General features: G+C 46.9%; 1 protein-coding gene across 1 annotated transcript in view; it reads left to right on the top strand.

Moving 5' to 3' along the window:
• The window catches only part of LOC138497346 (uncharacterized), a 441,719-nt gene that overhangs the window by 250,782 nt on the left and 174,069 nt on the right, over positions 1-16,868 (top strand). The window lies entirely within an intron of this gene.

The raw sequence follows: 16,868 nt of genomic DNA, 5'->3' as shown, positions 1-16,868 counted from the left end.
TCCAATATGCATAAAAGTTACTATAGCCCCGTAGTGGAGAGAGGTAGCAAGCCCGGTAAATGGATAGAAGCGTGTGAGGAGGTTTGAATAGGGGGGGGGTGAATAAAATAGTGCCCGGGGATTCCACCTCCCGGGTAGCAAACCCCTCCGAAGGTTGCTTCCCCACAGGCACTTCAACCCCCGCTGGTTTCGGATGGAAAGAGGGGGCGGGGGGGCTATCACGGGAGGAGATAAACGTTGTGAGGCGGCAGAGGGAGAACACTATTCTCCAACTCTCCACTCGCCACTCACAATTTCTCACCTTCGCCACCCGCGCCTCACACCTCGCCCTCAGATCGCGTCCCGTACAGGTCAGGACCTCTCCCCAACTCCTCACGGTCCTCGCAGCCTCGACCTTCGATCCGCGTCTCACGGATCACTGCGGAACGCCGCTTCCGGCTATGCGACGTTCGAGGAAGGGACCCAACGCCCACAACCGCTCCGACGCTCCAGCGGCCCGACGTTCCAACGTCAATCCGGGCGTCAAGCCGCACCAACAGTTACTCGCTCTCTCACTGAGTATCGTGTAGCGTGTAACGTGGCCGCTTTCCGACACCAAATACCTATGTTTTAGGTGAATCATATCTGCTAAGGGTTCAATGACAAAAGCGAATACCAAAGGGGACAACGGCACCCCTGTCTGGTACCCCTTCCCACAGTGAACTGGGGAGATAATAACCCATTTGTGTTGACTCTAGCCACTGTTGATGAATAAAGGAGAGAGATGGTGTCTAGCAACCTATGGCCAAACCCGCAACCTGTCAATACAGCGTACATGAACTTCCAAGACACAGAGTGAAATGCCTTCTGGATATCTAAGGTGGCAGGCACGGCCTGGGCTTCGGGATCTATTTGTGCCAAAATGTTGAAAAGTCGTCGCAGATTGAGAGCCATGGACCTGACCGGGATGAAACCTGATTGGTCAGGATGAATAATGTGTGGCATGATTGGCATAAGTGGAGTGGTGAGTATTTTGGCAAATACTTTCACGTCAGTGTTAATTAAGGAAAGTGGACGGTAGGACCCGTATTGGTCAGCCGATTTCCCAGGCTTGAGCAAGACCATGATGACTGCCTCATGCATGGTGGCGGGGGTGACCAGGTCTTGAGAGACTCCTGCCACACCTGCAAGAGGTGGGGTGCTAGAGTTTCTTTGTGGCGTTTGTATAGTTCAGAGATGAGGCCGTCAGTACCTGGGGCTTTTCCGGTAGGCAGGAGATCAATAGCGTGGGTAATGTCGGTGAGGGTAATCGGGAGATCCAGCAGGGTTCTAGTGTCATTGGTGAGCTGGCTGAGTAGTAAAGCATTGAGGAATACGCCTATCTGTTCCGTTGTGCAGGTGTCTTTGTTGATGTAAAGGTCAGTATAGAGCTGTGTGAATACCTGATTAATGGCGTTAGGTGTGTGGACTGAAGCACCGGTAGCGTCGGTCACGGCTGAGATGCATCCGCTGCCGCTTTCTTGGCGGGCCACGCGAGCAAATACCTTGCCCGGTCTGTCTCCCTCCCTATATCTCGTAGCCACCGCGGGGGCATCCAGGAACTCCACCTCACATTCGGCATTCAGTGCGAAGGTGTAGATGGCCTCTTTCATTTGTGTCAGTGTGGCCAAAGGGGGATCAGAAGTTAGCCCTCGCTCCACTTCTTTGAGTGTCTCCTCGCACTGCTTTAAGTTTCAGCGGATTGCTTTGAGGATGCCGAACTCAGAGGCCATCGCGATTCCCCTAATATAGACTTTGAAGGTCTTCCAGAGTATACCAGGCGAGGTCACTGAACTCACATTTTCTTCAAAGAATAGTCATATATGTTCATCGATTGTAGATGCAAATGCAGTGTCTTGTAGTGCAAGAGACTTAAACCTCCAGGCATTACTAGGCATAGCCAGTGTCAGGAGTGTTAGAGTGATGGTGACTGGAGCATGGTCAAAAAAGATGCAGGGCAGCATGTGTGCCTCTGCAAGCCCCCCAAGGAGCGTATCTGAAATGAGCAACAAATCGATCTGGGAAGAGGAATCGTGTACAGATGAATAGAAAGAATAGGCTCGATCCCCCCACATGTAATGATCTCCAAGCGTCTACAAGTCCCAGAGAGAGCATGCCATCCTTGATAACAGAGGCCGCCCTCTTAGGGGCTCTCTGAGTGTGGGTGGTTCTATCCAAGCATGGATTCAGAATGGTGTTGTAGTCGCCTCCCAATATTATCGGTATCAATGGATATTGATCAAGATCGCCAATCACGTCCCCGTAGAACTGAGGATTGTCTACGTCGGGGCCATAAACATTCATCAACACCAACTCCCTCCCCTCGTGGGATCCATATACCAGAACATACATACCCAATGGGTTCACTTTGTAGTGTTTGCACTGGAATGGGAAGGACTTGTGGATCAGGATCATGACACCCCTAGATTGTGAGGAATAGGTTGTATAGAAGAGGAGTGGTCCCCAGTTTTTAGAGAATATTTTATAAGTCGCAGAGAGGGCATGAGTTTCTTGCAAAAAGAGGAGTTTAGCTTTGTGTCTTTCCCCATATAAATGCACTTTCCTACTTTTGACCGGTTTGCCCAGTCCCCACCGAACATTGCAGGTAAGAAGAGTTATGTCCCCCATTGCGATACAAATTGTGAAGAGTTTTACCCTCAGTCACTTGAGCCAATCTGCACCCCATCTCAATAGTTCGTTTAGTACCCAGATCTTACTTGCCCATGTGTATGGCATGTACCAAGCACTTTTATCATTTATAGAGCAACCCCAACAATCTCACCAAATCCCCACCAACATCACCCACAGAAATGAGGCGATGATGTCCCATAGGTAACTCCCACAACTTTAAGTGCAACATTGCATAGGGGAGGCTGGTGCACAGGCTCACCTGGGCCATCGCCGGGCTTAGGTACACAGAGACAAGGAAATGACCAACATATTTCAGGCACCCCCACCACATCTCTGTGTCGTAGGGGACCACCGTCCAGTATTTTGGAACACTGCTGCGGCGGCAGATCAGGGCCACCAGGTAGATCCCACAACAGGATCTCAGCGAGGGTGGCAGTATAGGTATGTTTAGTTAATAAAGGACAGGGATGTGAGAGAGGTGTTTCGGTCGTTTCTCAGCTGGCCATACAATAGTCTGCTCCCTATGTACCAGCTATCTGGGAAGTTGGCAATGTTACTCTGCCTGGTAGTGTGTAGGAGAATTTCTGACGTTATGGCGTTAGAAATCTATAGGAAGATTTTGCTCCCAGAGGGAGTGGCGTTCTGTATCGGCAAGCGTCCTAAGTCTGATATTAGAGTGATCTCCTATCCTTATTTCTGTGATAATCCTAAGTCATGCGTGGCTCAGATCATCAACGTTTACAAGTCAGCTATGGCTTAAGTTAGGCTGCGCAGGGTGTCCCAGCTGCACATAGCGTGCAGGAAACCCTTTCATGCAGTAGCAACAGCCACGATAACCAGATGGGTCAGGGAGGTAATGCATTGGGCAAACATATAATTGAGCAAATTCAGCACACACTCAGCTAGGGGCGCTATGGCATCCAAAGCATTTGCGACAGGGGTGTCTTTGCAGGACATTATGAGATCAGCGGACTGGTCTTCAGAGTTCACCTTTAAGATGTTTTACTTTAAGCCAGTGGCCCTCATTACGACCCTGGCGGAGAGGGGTTTACGCCAGCGTAATGCATGGCGTACCTCTCCGCCAGATTACGACTTTCCGTAGCGCCATGGTGATTTTTACGCCCGGATTTTTCGGGCGGAAAAATCCATGGCGCTACGGGACCTCTTGTTAATTACGCCACCGTAATCTACGGTGGCGTAATTAACGCCTTCCCCACTCCCATTATACCCTATGGGGCAAAAATGGGAATGGGGAAGGGTAAATGGGGATTGGGGACTAACCGCCCTGCCAAGGTCGGAATGGGGCGGTGAGTCCGCCAACCCCCATGGCGGAGTTGGCAGCTCTGCGCCATGGACCATGGTGCAAATTGCACCATGGTCCTCCGCCAGGGTCGTAATGAGGCCCAGTGTCTGAAATTGACACGACTGTAATGAATAGCTTGGAACAAGCATAATGCTCGCCTCTGGTCTTGACATAGAATTCAGATTGGCCAGGCTTACAGCTCAGGTTAGTCTTGATTCTATTAAAGATACAGAGCAAAGCATTATTCCTGCCCAGAATAAGCAGTCGGATATGCTATTTGTGAATATTCGCTGTTTACCTGTTAATGTGTAAGGTAGGTGTATTACAACCCTCATGATGTCATTCTCTTATTGATTTGTAGTGGATGGCCAGAAGGCAGCCGATTAGGGTGTACCGGTATTTGCTGAGGCAATAGCTGTTGTTCCCAGGGATGTCGCCCTTGACGGGACAGTGTTTGGACACTATTATGAAAGTTCTGTTTAAGTTAGCACGTGCTGGCAGTGTTTACTGCCAGAAGAGGAAAGGACTGTGACAGGATGTGAGGCATAGAGGATCCTGGATACTGATAGGTGGAGGTGGAACACCTCAGGGCTGCAAGAAACAAGGGACCTATGGGGATTTGTAGTCTCTTGAGTGTTTATTCATTTAGTTTTAAAAAAATTAACAAAAAGGAAAGGTTTCAAATTTTGAAGTGCTGTGAGAGGCAGTATTAAAGAAAGTTAAAGCATAATGCTCACCTGCGGTCTTGACATAGAATGGCAGGCAGAAAATAATACAGTTAGTAAGACAAGGCCTCATTACACCTGCCTCATTGCGAACCAGGCATACGAACTGGCTGTGTGTGCATAAGAACTCAATGACATGTTCCATTTGTTAAGAATGCATGACAATAAATAATTTTGGAGAGAACCAACTAGCTTCTGCCAAATGAGAAATAAATTGAGGTAAATCCCATAAACGTGGATGACTGGTTAATTTATGTCGATTCTCTATGGTAAGCAGGATATTGTAGAGTCGCGGGGCTCTGGAACTGCTCCATTTTAAGAACATTAATCTCTCCATGATCATGGAAGATTTCGTTATAAAAATCACTAAGATGAAATCCTCGAGGGCACCGATGGCTTAGTCAGGATAGTGTTAAAGAGAAACGCTGAGAAATGGACCAAGTTACTCCTGAAGATCTACCAAGGGGTACTAGAAGGGGTCCAAATTCCTGTACGATGAAAGAAGGTGATTTTGATTCCCATCTATAAGAAAGGACCCAGGGAGGTCCCGAACAATTAGAGATTACTTGCAATGCTGGACGTCCCTGGGAAACTTCTTTATAGTTTTATAGTGGATGTACTCCAAGAATGGGCTAACGATATGTCTCTGTTCCCTCCAAATCATACTGGGTTCCTTAAAGAGATGTCAATGGTGCATAAGATCTGGAATGTACGTAGTTTGATTTGTAATACTCTGCATTGTAATATGGCTCTTTATATGGCATACATTGATTACTCTAATGCCTTTGACAGAGTTCTGAGGAACAGATTGTGGTACAAATTGGCCAAATGGGGATTAAGATCTAGTGTACTCCACCTGTTGGTTCAGTTTTACTCCAAGACTTTTGTGGCGATTCGACTCGATTCCCAGGGTTTTTTCAGTTGATATATGCCTATATATGGTGGACTAAGACTAGGGGCCTCATTACACGGTAGGCGGTAAGGGTTAACGGTCACCGGTAATGGTACCGGTGACCGTTAACCCTTACCGCCTTACTACGAGGTCCCTTAGCGGGTTGGAGATTTTAACGCCTGCTTTTTGCAGGTGTTATAAACCAACCCGCTAAGAGACCTTGGTGCTAATTACGGCACCGCAAATTTGCGGTACTGTAATTAGCACTTTCCCCATTCCCATTATGCCCTATGGGGCAAAAATGGGAATGGGGAAGGGCAATGGGGGAAGGGGGAATTATTGCCCCACCAACCTTGGAATAGGGCGGTAATTCCCCTTTCCACCAAGGCAGTGCCGGTATTTTACCGGCATGGCACCTTGGTCCACCGCCTACCGTGTAATGAGGCCCTAGGTTGTGTCTTAGCACCAACCTTGTTTAATTTATATGTTGCTGATCTGGATAATGCCCTAAACTTAGTACACAATTTTCCCTTGAGCAAGTATAATTCTCAAATCTTATGGCTGTTTTATGCTGATGACATTGTGCTATTTGATAGAACGCGTGTAGGTTTACAGCGTAGTTTAAAGGCTCTTGAAACATACTCAGCCAGCAATAATGCTACAAATCAATAGCACAAAGTCTAAGATCATGCTTGTAACTAAAAAACGATCAGCAACAATCTTTAGATGGACGGTCGGAGGCTGCACTATGGAACAAGGTTACTGGTATATTTATTTAGCCGATAAGATGGCTCAGCGGGTTAATTGCTTGTTGCTGTTATCCACGTTTGATCTGCAGGCCGCTGGTGCGAATCCAGCAAAGCCTACTCAGGGGCTTTAAACCTTTCGAGGTCTTGATTACCAATTTCGATTGGATAATAATAGTAATGTATATAAATGTGTCCTAGGCAAAGTTCTTTAGATTAAAGTGCTATATAAAAAACAAATTATTATCTCCGGCTACTGTTTCCTCCTCCCGCTTGCCTAAGTCTTTGCAGCTACACATAGGGCCTCATTACACGGTAGGCGGTAAGGGTTTACCGGTACCGGTAAGGGCACCGGTACCGGTAAACCCTTACCGCCTTACTACGAGGTCCCTTTGCGGGACCCGACCTTAACAGCTGGTAAAGCCGTTAAGGAACGGGCCCGCTAAGGGACCTTGGTGCTAATTACGGTACCGCAATTTGCGCCTTCCCCATTCCCATTGAGCCCTATGGGGGCAAAAATGGGAATGGGGAAGTGCCTTGGTGAATGGGGAATTACCGCCCCCGCTCACCTTGGAGTAGGGCGGTAATTCTGCCATCCACCAAGGCAGACACGGTAAAATACCGGCGGCAACCGTGGCGCTAATAGCACCATGGTTACCGCCTACTGTGTAATGAGGTCCATAGTCCCCAAAGCGCTGAGCAGATTTGGCCTAATAAATTCATATGTACGTGCAGTTGAGGGCATGGTAACCATATACAAGTCTTGCATTATGCAAGCAATTATATATGGTTTGGAAACATGCTCCGATGAACAGATACGTTGGCTAAAGGTACTGCAGGGAAGGGTGTGGAAACGTAATCTTGGCCTGCCACAGTCTATTCTGATTGAGGCAATCCCTATAGAATTGGCCCTTATCTTTTTAACCGTGTTAGTAAGAATTAAGGAAAGCATTATTTGCTGAAATATATTAACTGATATGGATAAATCCTTGTTTTGCTGGCACACCAAAGATGGCATTCAACCAGTAAGTTCAATACAGTCAATGAACCTACTGCTTGATTCTTGCCAATCTGTCTATGAATTGATAGGTTGAAATGTGGAGGATTATATACACGACCCCCTGCCCACATTGTTAAAAACTAGGCAGGAAAAAGCGGGAGTATGGGGAAGATCGAACAACATTGCCCACTTGCATGGGAAGAACAATTATGAGGAATATGGGTCCCAGTCCTTTCCATATTTTAAACCAAAGCTTTACATCTGCAGTATCATTGACGGACCTGTAAGAGGCTTTGTTATGTAGCTCAGGTTACTTGTGTAAACCGCTGGGACGGTGAGAGGTGCGTGGCCACATGCATACATAGAAGATCGAAAGTCCAGACGTTGCAACCTATTGCTTGAGACCTACAGACACATATTAAGCAAAGTGCTTTATTATCACATTTTGTGAGATATATTATTCTAAATTTGTGAGTAGAATTAGTGATGTTTCAGGAAATCAATTCTGGTCCACAATAGTATGTGCGCAATCAAATCTTACCTCTGATGCTACAAATTTGGTTTGGGAAAAAGCGATGGAATTGGTGATAGGAAATAGAACTCTTAGGGCCTCATTACATGGTAGGCGGTAAGGGTTTACCGGTACCGGTAAACCCTTACCGCCTTACTACGAGGTCCCTTTGCGGGTTGGGGAATTTAATGCCTGTTTTTTGCAGCCGTTAAAAACCAACCCGCAAAGGGACCAGGGAGCTAATTACGGTACCGCAATTTGCGGTGCCGTAATTAGCACCTTCCCCATTGCCATTATGCCCTATGGGGCAAAAATGGGAATGGGGAAGGGCAATGGGGGAAGGGGGAATTACCGCCCCACCAACCTTGGAATAGGGCGGTAATTCCCCTTTCCACCAAGGCAGTGCCGGTATTTTACCGGCATGGACCAAGGTGCTAATTGCACCTTGGTCCACCGCCATCCGTGTAATGAGGCCCTTAATGTACAGGGATGATTTTATAGATCAAACATATTTAGTCTACGATTGGTTTTGTTGATGAAATCTTTTTTAGTATCATGAATTTTAGCTTTGTATGTTTTAATTGTTCTTAAAACAGTGCACACGTTTATGTATAAACTATAAACACTTAATAATAAAAACAGTTTATTTTTTTTTTACTTAACTGGTAATTATCGATTTCCTTCATTACGACCCTGGCGTTGGACCATGGTGCTAATAGTACTTACCGACTCCGCCATGGCGGAATGGGGAATTACCGCCCCATTCCGATGTTGGCGGGGCGGTAATTCCCCAAGCCGCCATGGCCCTTCCCCATTCCTATTTTTGCCCCATAGGGCTCAATGGGAATGGGGAAGGTGCTAAGTACGGTGCTGCAAATTGCACAACCGTACTTAGCACCAAGGTCCCTTTGCGGGTTGGTTTTTTAACGCCTGCTAAAAGCAGGCGTTAAAGTGCCACCCGCAATGGGACCTCCTAATCGGGCGTTAAGGGTTTAACAGCACCGCCACCTTTTACGGCGCCGTTAAACCATTAACGCCTGGGTTGTAATGAGGGCCATTAACTTCTGGAAAGGAACAGATCTTCCTAAATGTAGTAGTCCTAGATTAAGCAACTTTAGCACCTGTGTAAAGCAGCAACGTACAATCATTATAATCCTCATTGCGACCCTGGCACAGCGTATTGACACTAATGGTCATCACCACTAAAAAGTGAAAAACATGACGTCAAACTCATGATGCATCATGTTAAAAAAATACTGCACAAATAGTCTTTTAAGCATCACAAAATATTAAATGTAAACGTAAAATGAACGATTGCTAAATAATGATTACTGCAAACTAAAAATAGTGTTCTGAGAGGATAGCTCAGCGGAACGTGTTCGCCTTGGAAACAAAACGACACGAAGTAATAGAGGTTGGAATCCCGGTGCCGCGCTTAGAAACCTCTTGGTATTTAGAGGCGTTATAGTAAGCAACAAAGATAATACAAAAATAAACTATTACGCAACTAAAAAAAAATTCAGCGCCTCGATGCTTGCGGGCTGTGTGAGCGCTTTAAAAATGCAAAATAAATAAGAATAATGTGAACCTGAATAAATCCATGTGGGTATGCTTAGTTTACGTCCTTATTTAGCAATAAAGTAATTGATGCTATGATCTTCTTTCAGTTGAGGTATTTCTTGACAAGGATCTTTAGCAGATTATATTTTCAAATGATACATGGGCCTGATTTACAAAGCGTTTTGCATTGAAACTCCCTTTGTAAATAAGGCTCGTTGTTTTTTTCGAACTACTCAATGGCATATTGAAGTGAAAATATATAATTATGTGATCAGAGCGCCATCTTGTGGCTTTCAGCTGTAATTCATTTGTGCGTTCCTAAAGAATTCCATGCAATTAATAAAACAATTACTACTCCACAACAAATATGTGTACACTTTATGCAGTTGGGGTGTGTACCATGGGAACGACCTTTTCTACTTCCTATATGTTTGAAAACTGTTTTACGATATTTGTGTTGCAATTTGTATAATGTTAAACAGTGCTATCTTTGAAGATAACAAATATTATTCCTATTCTTGGATTAAATGTGATCATTGTTTTTTTTGCGAGAGGTGCTGTTACGCTTACATTTAATGAAATGTCTATGCATGAGTCTTAGTCTGGTATAGTGACTAGTGGTATTTACATTTTTTAAGCTTGCAATACAACTGCTGTTGTCCTGTGTTTACTGTCGTGTGAACGTGTCAAGGGCAGGCTTTTCGATTCGCAGCGCGTATATGGCGTTTTGCATTCAGAGACAGTGAGGGAATTGGCTTCAAGTGGCAGACAACACCAAACATGTCCTCACTCCACTGGGTGTCTGCCCCCTGCCAGACTGGGCTCCTCCGAGTGTATGCTTACAAGGGCCTGATTCTGAGGTCCATCTAAAATTACAAAGTTTTGCTCCATTCTGGAACAACACTCACGACCCAATTCAGAGACCTGTGTAAAAATAGAAATGTTTTGTTTCAAGCCGGAGCAAAACATTTCTTAAACGCAACATATTCTGACCAAAAAAAAATGTAGTGAAATGATATGAAACCCTCAGCTTTTGCACGTGCCTGATTTACAGCCTGACAATGGCCCTGGTAATCGATTCTAAGTGATCCGACCGTGGCTGATTTTGCCGCGGCCGGAAAGTTCGCATGAGAAAGGTGCGAACTACCAAAAGTTTGCACCTTTCTCATGCGAACACACTTACATACTACAGGGGCTGCAGGGGTTTCCCCCGCAACCCTCCCCGCTCACTATACTTTGTAGTATAGTTAGCAGGGGTTGCGGGGGGAAACCCCTGCAGCCCCCGTTTTTTTTTTTCGGATGTGCTGCGGGGATGTCCCCCGCAACACCCCGCTCACTATACCACACAGTATAGTGAGTGGGGTGTTACCCCCGCAGCCGCCACAGTCTTTTTTTTACTTACCTGCCAAGGCTACCACCAAAGGTTCGAACTTTTGGTATTCAAACATTTGGTTGTAGCATTTTACAGTCGTATTGTACGGTCTGACCTTTGTTTTCAGTCCAGTCGTACAATACCTGGTAACCATCAAGAATGCAAGGCAAGAGGGCGATTCTGATTGCAGGGTTTGGTAGACCTTGCTTTTGCATGTCAAAAAACAGTGCATATATGCCACCTGTGAGGTGCTGTTAATATCTACTGCACACGTTTCACCTTGTTAATTTAGGCATTTCACAAACTGCACCACCACCTTTCTAATTTACTGAAACCTTAAGGGCACATTTGTAAATTATAAAAGTGGCATTCTTTTAAGAAATGTGTGCAGTGATACTGCTGCACACGCTGCATTCACAATGAGGAATATTAGCAGCTTTTACAGCTAGAAAGCACAACATTTTTCGCTCCAGTCTCCACAGCCACCTTAGAAGGGTAGTGCTGAAAAATACGAGAAGAAGGTCGGTTTTGTACACTGCTTGTACACCACCCATAGGCTGTAGGTGAACTGTATTGTTGAGCCACCTCTCACATCGCTGTAGGAAAGTCGAATTTTGCATTGCTGTTGTGTTATAAACTAGGCCGTTTCCCCTCTTTTTAGGCAAGTCGAATCTGGGTGTTGTTCCATTGCAGTTGTGCTATAAACTAGGCCTTTTCCCCTCTTTCTAGGAAAGTCGAATCTGTTTTTTTTTTGCATTGCTGTTGTGTTAGAAACTACGTATTTTTCACTCTTTCCTGTAAAGTTGAATCTGGTTGTTTTCCACAGTTCGCATGCGTCAACTTAAATGCCTTAACTTGCTCTGTCTCTGCACACCCTACTGCTGACTACTGTTGGTTACTGGTGTACCTATTGGTTTCTGCTCTGGCCATTGGCTCCACCTTTCCCCCCTTGGCTGTTAATCTCTGTTGCCCCGCCATGTCCTCCATCCACGCTGTTTCCTGCGTTCACTTGTGGTGTGTTACCTGCTTGAGCTTCCTGTGTGCCTTCCTCTGTGTGAACCCTCCCCCTCCTGGTGTGTTGTATGGTGCGCAGCTCTGGGTTTAGCTTCTTTTTCCTCACCCCTCTTTCCTGCTTGCACCCTCTATGATGCTCTCAATCTCTCCCATTTTATCAAACTGCTACCCTATCTAGTATCCTATCCCTCTCACTAAGTCTGGAAGGAAAAAGTTCAAGAGGGATATCCTGGTCTCCAACCCAGGCCTCCCTATTGCTCATACCCACATCAGCGCTTCCTCCAGACAGACTCTCACCAACATCCTCTTTTTTTTGTTCCCTCTCCAGAGCTATGGACACCTCATATGGTCTCTGCTCTCCCTTCTCTCCCATTAATGGTGGCACCTGGTGGGAGTTCCTTTTGGCCTCCCTCTATTCCTCCAAGACCATCATCAATGTCTTTCTAAATGGTACCGTCATGATCCAGGGCTCTCAGCCGAATCTCCTCCTCCGTGATATGCGTCTTGTGTATCTTATCAACTTCCTCCCTTCTCCTGCTACCCCTTCTAACATCTCTTTTGCTCCTCTGCCACCTCCTCCACCGCTCTGGCACCTATGCCACCTCTGTCTACACCCTCTGCCTACTCTCTGGCCCTTCGACGACCTCCACAGGGTATAGCTCACTCCTGTACCCCACCCTGGAAGTCTTTCAAATTTGGCAACCTGCTCCATCTCACTACTCTGAATTCTCGACCTTGACCTGGAGGTCCTCGCTCTCATCAAGGCATGGTTCACAGCCAGCTCTGTCACAAGTTTTGACACTGTCCTCCCTGAGGGCTATAAGATCCTCTCCAAACCCAGAACCACCCAGCCCGGAGGTGGAGTGGGCCTGATTTTTCCATGCTGGGTCTCTGCTTCTATTATTCCTACGCATGCCTACTCCTCCTTTGAATGCCTGGTCTGCAGGTTCATTATCTCTCCTGGCCTCTCTCTGTCTATGGCCACAATCTACATGCCCCCTGGCCAGGTCCCGCTCTATCGCTTAGAATGGGATGACTTCCCTTTCTCTCCTTGCCTCAACCTCTCACATTCTCCTCCTCTGAAACCTCAACATCCACCTGGATGCTTCTAATCCCTCCTACGGGCTCTTGCCAACATTTGCGACTCTCTCTCCTTTTCCATTCTACCCTCTGGTCCAACACACTATGCCGGACACACCTTGGAGATTCTCATCTCCTCACACATCTCCCTCTCTAACCCTCTCACCACTCCTCTCCCTTGGACTGACTATTTGCTGCTCTCCTCTCACCTGAAAATTATTGTCCCTCAAGCAAAGCCTACCCCTGTACTTCCACCCTCCTTCTTGGTCATTTGGCCCATTAAGCAAGTGGCAGTGGACACCGTTGCCTCTACTTTCTCTGCTCCTCCTACTCCTGTGGCTGACTCACATTCTGACACTGCCCTCTCCAACCTGCATCTTTCTATCTCCAACACTTTGGACATCCCTGCCCCTGTCATGAGAATCCATCTGAAGCCTACCTCAAAGTGCAACTCTAGGTATGACTCCAACCTCGCCGCTCGGAGACGCAAGTGCAGGCTGGTTGAATGGAAGTGGAGTGCCTCGGGCGCAGCCTCTGATAAACTGGTCTGCTGCCTGCTCGAAAGACAATACAGACTCTGTCCTCTCCAAGAAGAGGGTCCATATCCAAGCCCGCATCTCTGCGGCCCCTAACAACACGGCTGAGCTCTTTAAAATCTGCAAGGAGCTGCCAATCCTACTGCAGTCTCCACCTCTCCTGTTCTCCCAGGCCCTCTGTGCGGCTCTGGCCTCTCTTTACACCACTAAAACTCAGGACATTCTGTCCTTGCTTTCCCCTTCCTCTCCCTTTACCTCTTGCAGGCCCCCTCTGGCGGCGTCTCCCTCTCCTCTTGATTTTCCTTCCTTTTCTCTGACAACACCTGATGATGTTTGTAGACAAGTCTGATTTATGAAAGTGTCGTCCAAACAGGTGCTCCCCCACTCTTCCAGAACCATCAAGGACCACATCACCACCCTTACTCCAGCCTTCGCTGATTTCTGCAATCACTAATTTGCCACTGAATCTTTCCCCTCTCTCCTCAAGCGCTCCCTAGTGCACCCCCTTCTAAAAAAAGCCTTTTGCATATCCTACCTGTCCAGCAAACTATTGCCTGATTTCATCACTCCTTTCCTGGGCAACCTCCTGGAAAAGCTGACCATCTCCCAGCTTACTCTCCACACTGAATCTGTTGGTTGTCTCCATGAACATCAGTCTGGCTTTTGAGCAGCCAGAGGCACGGAAACTGCTCTCCTGAACACCCGTGAAAATCTGCTCTCTAATCTTGACTCCAGTTCTCGCTCTGTCCTCATCCTTCTTGACCTTTCCTCTGCCTTCAACATGGTCGATCATGCCACCCTGATCAACAGACTCTGTGTGAACCTGTGCATCACGGATCATGCCCTGGCATGGCTGACCTCCTTCATCCTGGACCGACCCTCCCAGGTCCAACTTAGGTCCTTTCTCTCCACCAACTCTCTCTCCACTTGTGGTGTCCCCTAGGGCTCTATCCTCTCACCGTGGCTCTTCAATGTCCATCTGGCCCCTTTAGCCTACCTGATCCCCACATTCTCCTCTAACTTTCAGTGTTATGAGGATGACACTGAGCTCTCCTTCAGACTTCCTCCATCTGCCTCTCCTCTGTCACTCATTCCTGACTGTCTATCCGCGATTTAGGATTGGTGCGCCTTCCACAATCTTTGCCTTAATGCAAGTTAGATGGAGATCCTTCTCATTGGGACCCCTGCTCTCGCTTTACTTCTCTCACTCTATGCGCCCTCCCTGTGCTCTCTACCTTCACTTTCCTGTGAGGCAAAAAAACCTTTTTGTCATCTTCGACTCCATTCTCTCCTTCTCTCCTCACATAACGGACCTTGCCAAAAAGGCCCACTTCCAGCTGCACCTCCTCAGAGGTATTCTACCGGTTCTCACTTTCCCCCAGAAGCTCACTGTCACCAGAGCCTTGTTTCTCTCCAGGCTGGACTACTGCAACAGCCTCTTCCTCAATCTACCTACCTCTATTCTTCGCCACCTGCAACTAATCTAGAACAGGGCAAAAAGATGTATCCTTGGCCTCAAGCCTGGGGACTGCATCTCTCTAGCCCTGAAATCTCTCCACTGGCTCCCAGTGGCTGCAAGGATTAAGTTCAAGACCCTCTGCATCGTCTACAAGGTTTCTGGGGCCGGCGCCCGCACTACATCCACCTCTCTCTTCCGAAATACCTTCCTCCTAGAGGTCTTCACTCAGCTACCTCCAACTCTCTAAGGGTCAGAGACTTCTCCAGGTAGAGTGGGGGTAGATCTCTCTCCACTGCAGGTGCCTACGTGTGGGCAGCCTCCCTGCCCCTCTCAGACTTGAGTGGGACCACCTGAAGTTCTGGAAGCAGCTCAAGACCCTCCTTTTCTCCTCTACCTTCTCTCTCTTGCTTCCTTGCTAACTCACCTGTCTGCGGCTCTGACTGGTTGCTTTGTACCCCCAGAGTTTTACTGAGTACCAGGCTCTTCCATGACCAGTTTTCCCTGCACTGCCTCCTGGCCTACTGCGCACTTCGGGGCTGTAACTGTATCCCCTACTGCCCCCTGCCTCCTTGCACTTACCCAGTGCTGCGCTGCTCTGGCTGCACTTACTCAGAGCCATGAGGCCCTGATCGCACTTCCCTCTACCCACTCCCTTGCACTGCCCCCTCTCACTTCCTCGGCACTTCTTGTTGTCGCACTTACATCGTCCCGAATGACACAAGGCCTAATAGGTTTGTTTGTCTTGTCTTCCCTCCCTTGTCTTGTGGCACCTAGAAACACTTGTGTACAGGTGTGTTATAAATGCCATATCATATCCTTATGCCAGTAATGATACCATAAGAAAACATGTTGATGCTGGCTCTGGCAATGTATGCCAGTATACATATGTAAGAACATATTCCTATTGGCTTTACCCTTAATGCCAATGAAAATGGCATACCATAGTAAGAAGCTATATCTTTGCTGGCTCCACAAATGCCATCCTCACTGTGTAAAAACACTCATGTTAACTTTACCCATAACAGCAATAAAACTTGCAATACCACAGTAAGGAAACAGGTGCTTGCTAGCTGCACAAATGCTTCCCGTCCCCATGTAAGCATAACCTTAATGCCAGTAAAAATGTTATGGCACAGTAAGAAAACATCTCCTTGCTGGTTGCACAAATGTCCCTTCCCCCGCCATGTAAGAACACTCACCCAGTTGACTTTGCCCTTAAGACACGTAAAGAAAATGTAATGCCACAGAAAGGAAACATTTCTTTACTGGCCGCACAAATGCCCCTCACATGTAAGAACACACACCATGCTGGCAAAGTGCCACTCTACCGAAGATATATCATGGTGGATAATAGATGTGGTTAAAGATACCACTAACCCACATCTAGCCCTGGCAAATAAAGAAGCCTGTTGGGTTTTTCGGTTACATACCATTGACCGAGGCCATAGCTCTCAACTCACCTGCTTTTGGCGGGTGTCACCCGCCTTGAAAGCTGATGAATCACCCGTCAAGCTCCTCATACGCCCATTCACTTCTATGGGCCTCTCACCCGCCAAAAAGAAAATCGGGTGTTTTCACCCGCCTTGGTGACAAAAAAGGTTGGGAGCTATGACCGAGGCCTCAATGAAGCACTGCCCATTTGGTAGTCTACTCTTTTTTGAGTCTGTCCTCATTCCACCCTGTACTTGAATTCTTTACCAGCACATATTCCAATTCCATACGGGGTACAGTTCACACAGCGTAGGGCCCCGTTCAATTCCATGTCTTTACACAATCATGTCTTCTCTGCAATATATACTATCTCCAACATGGTATCATGCCAGCCAATTTAGCCAACCCCCACTTGTTTTTATTTTTGTTTCTTTTTACTATCTGTTAACACCATCCCTGCCACATGACAGTCAATATGATGGCACCTTGAACATAGCCTGCTCTATGGCTGATAGTGAATTTATGCAGTTATTAATTTTTTATTCATTTTTCACTTTTTGCAATTATTAATTTTGTTTGTTTCACTCCAA

The sequence above is a fragment of the Ambystoma mexicanum genome, chromosome 5q, assembly GCF_040938575.1.
Source record: "Ambystoma mexicanum isolate Mex_15411 chromosome 5q, UKY_AmexF1_1, whole genome shotgun sequence".
NCBI lineage: Eukaryota > Metazoa > Chordata > Amphibia > Caudata > Ambystomatidae > Ambystoma > Ambystoma mexicanum.
The sequence above is the reverse complement of the archived record's forward strand: the minus strand, read 5'-3'. Positions and strand labels throughout refer to the sequence as shown.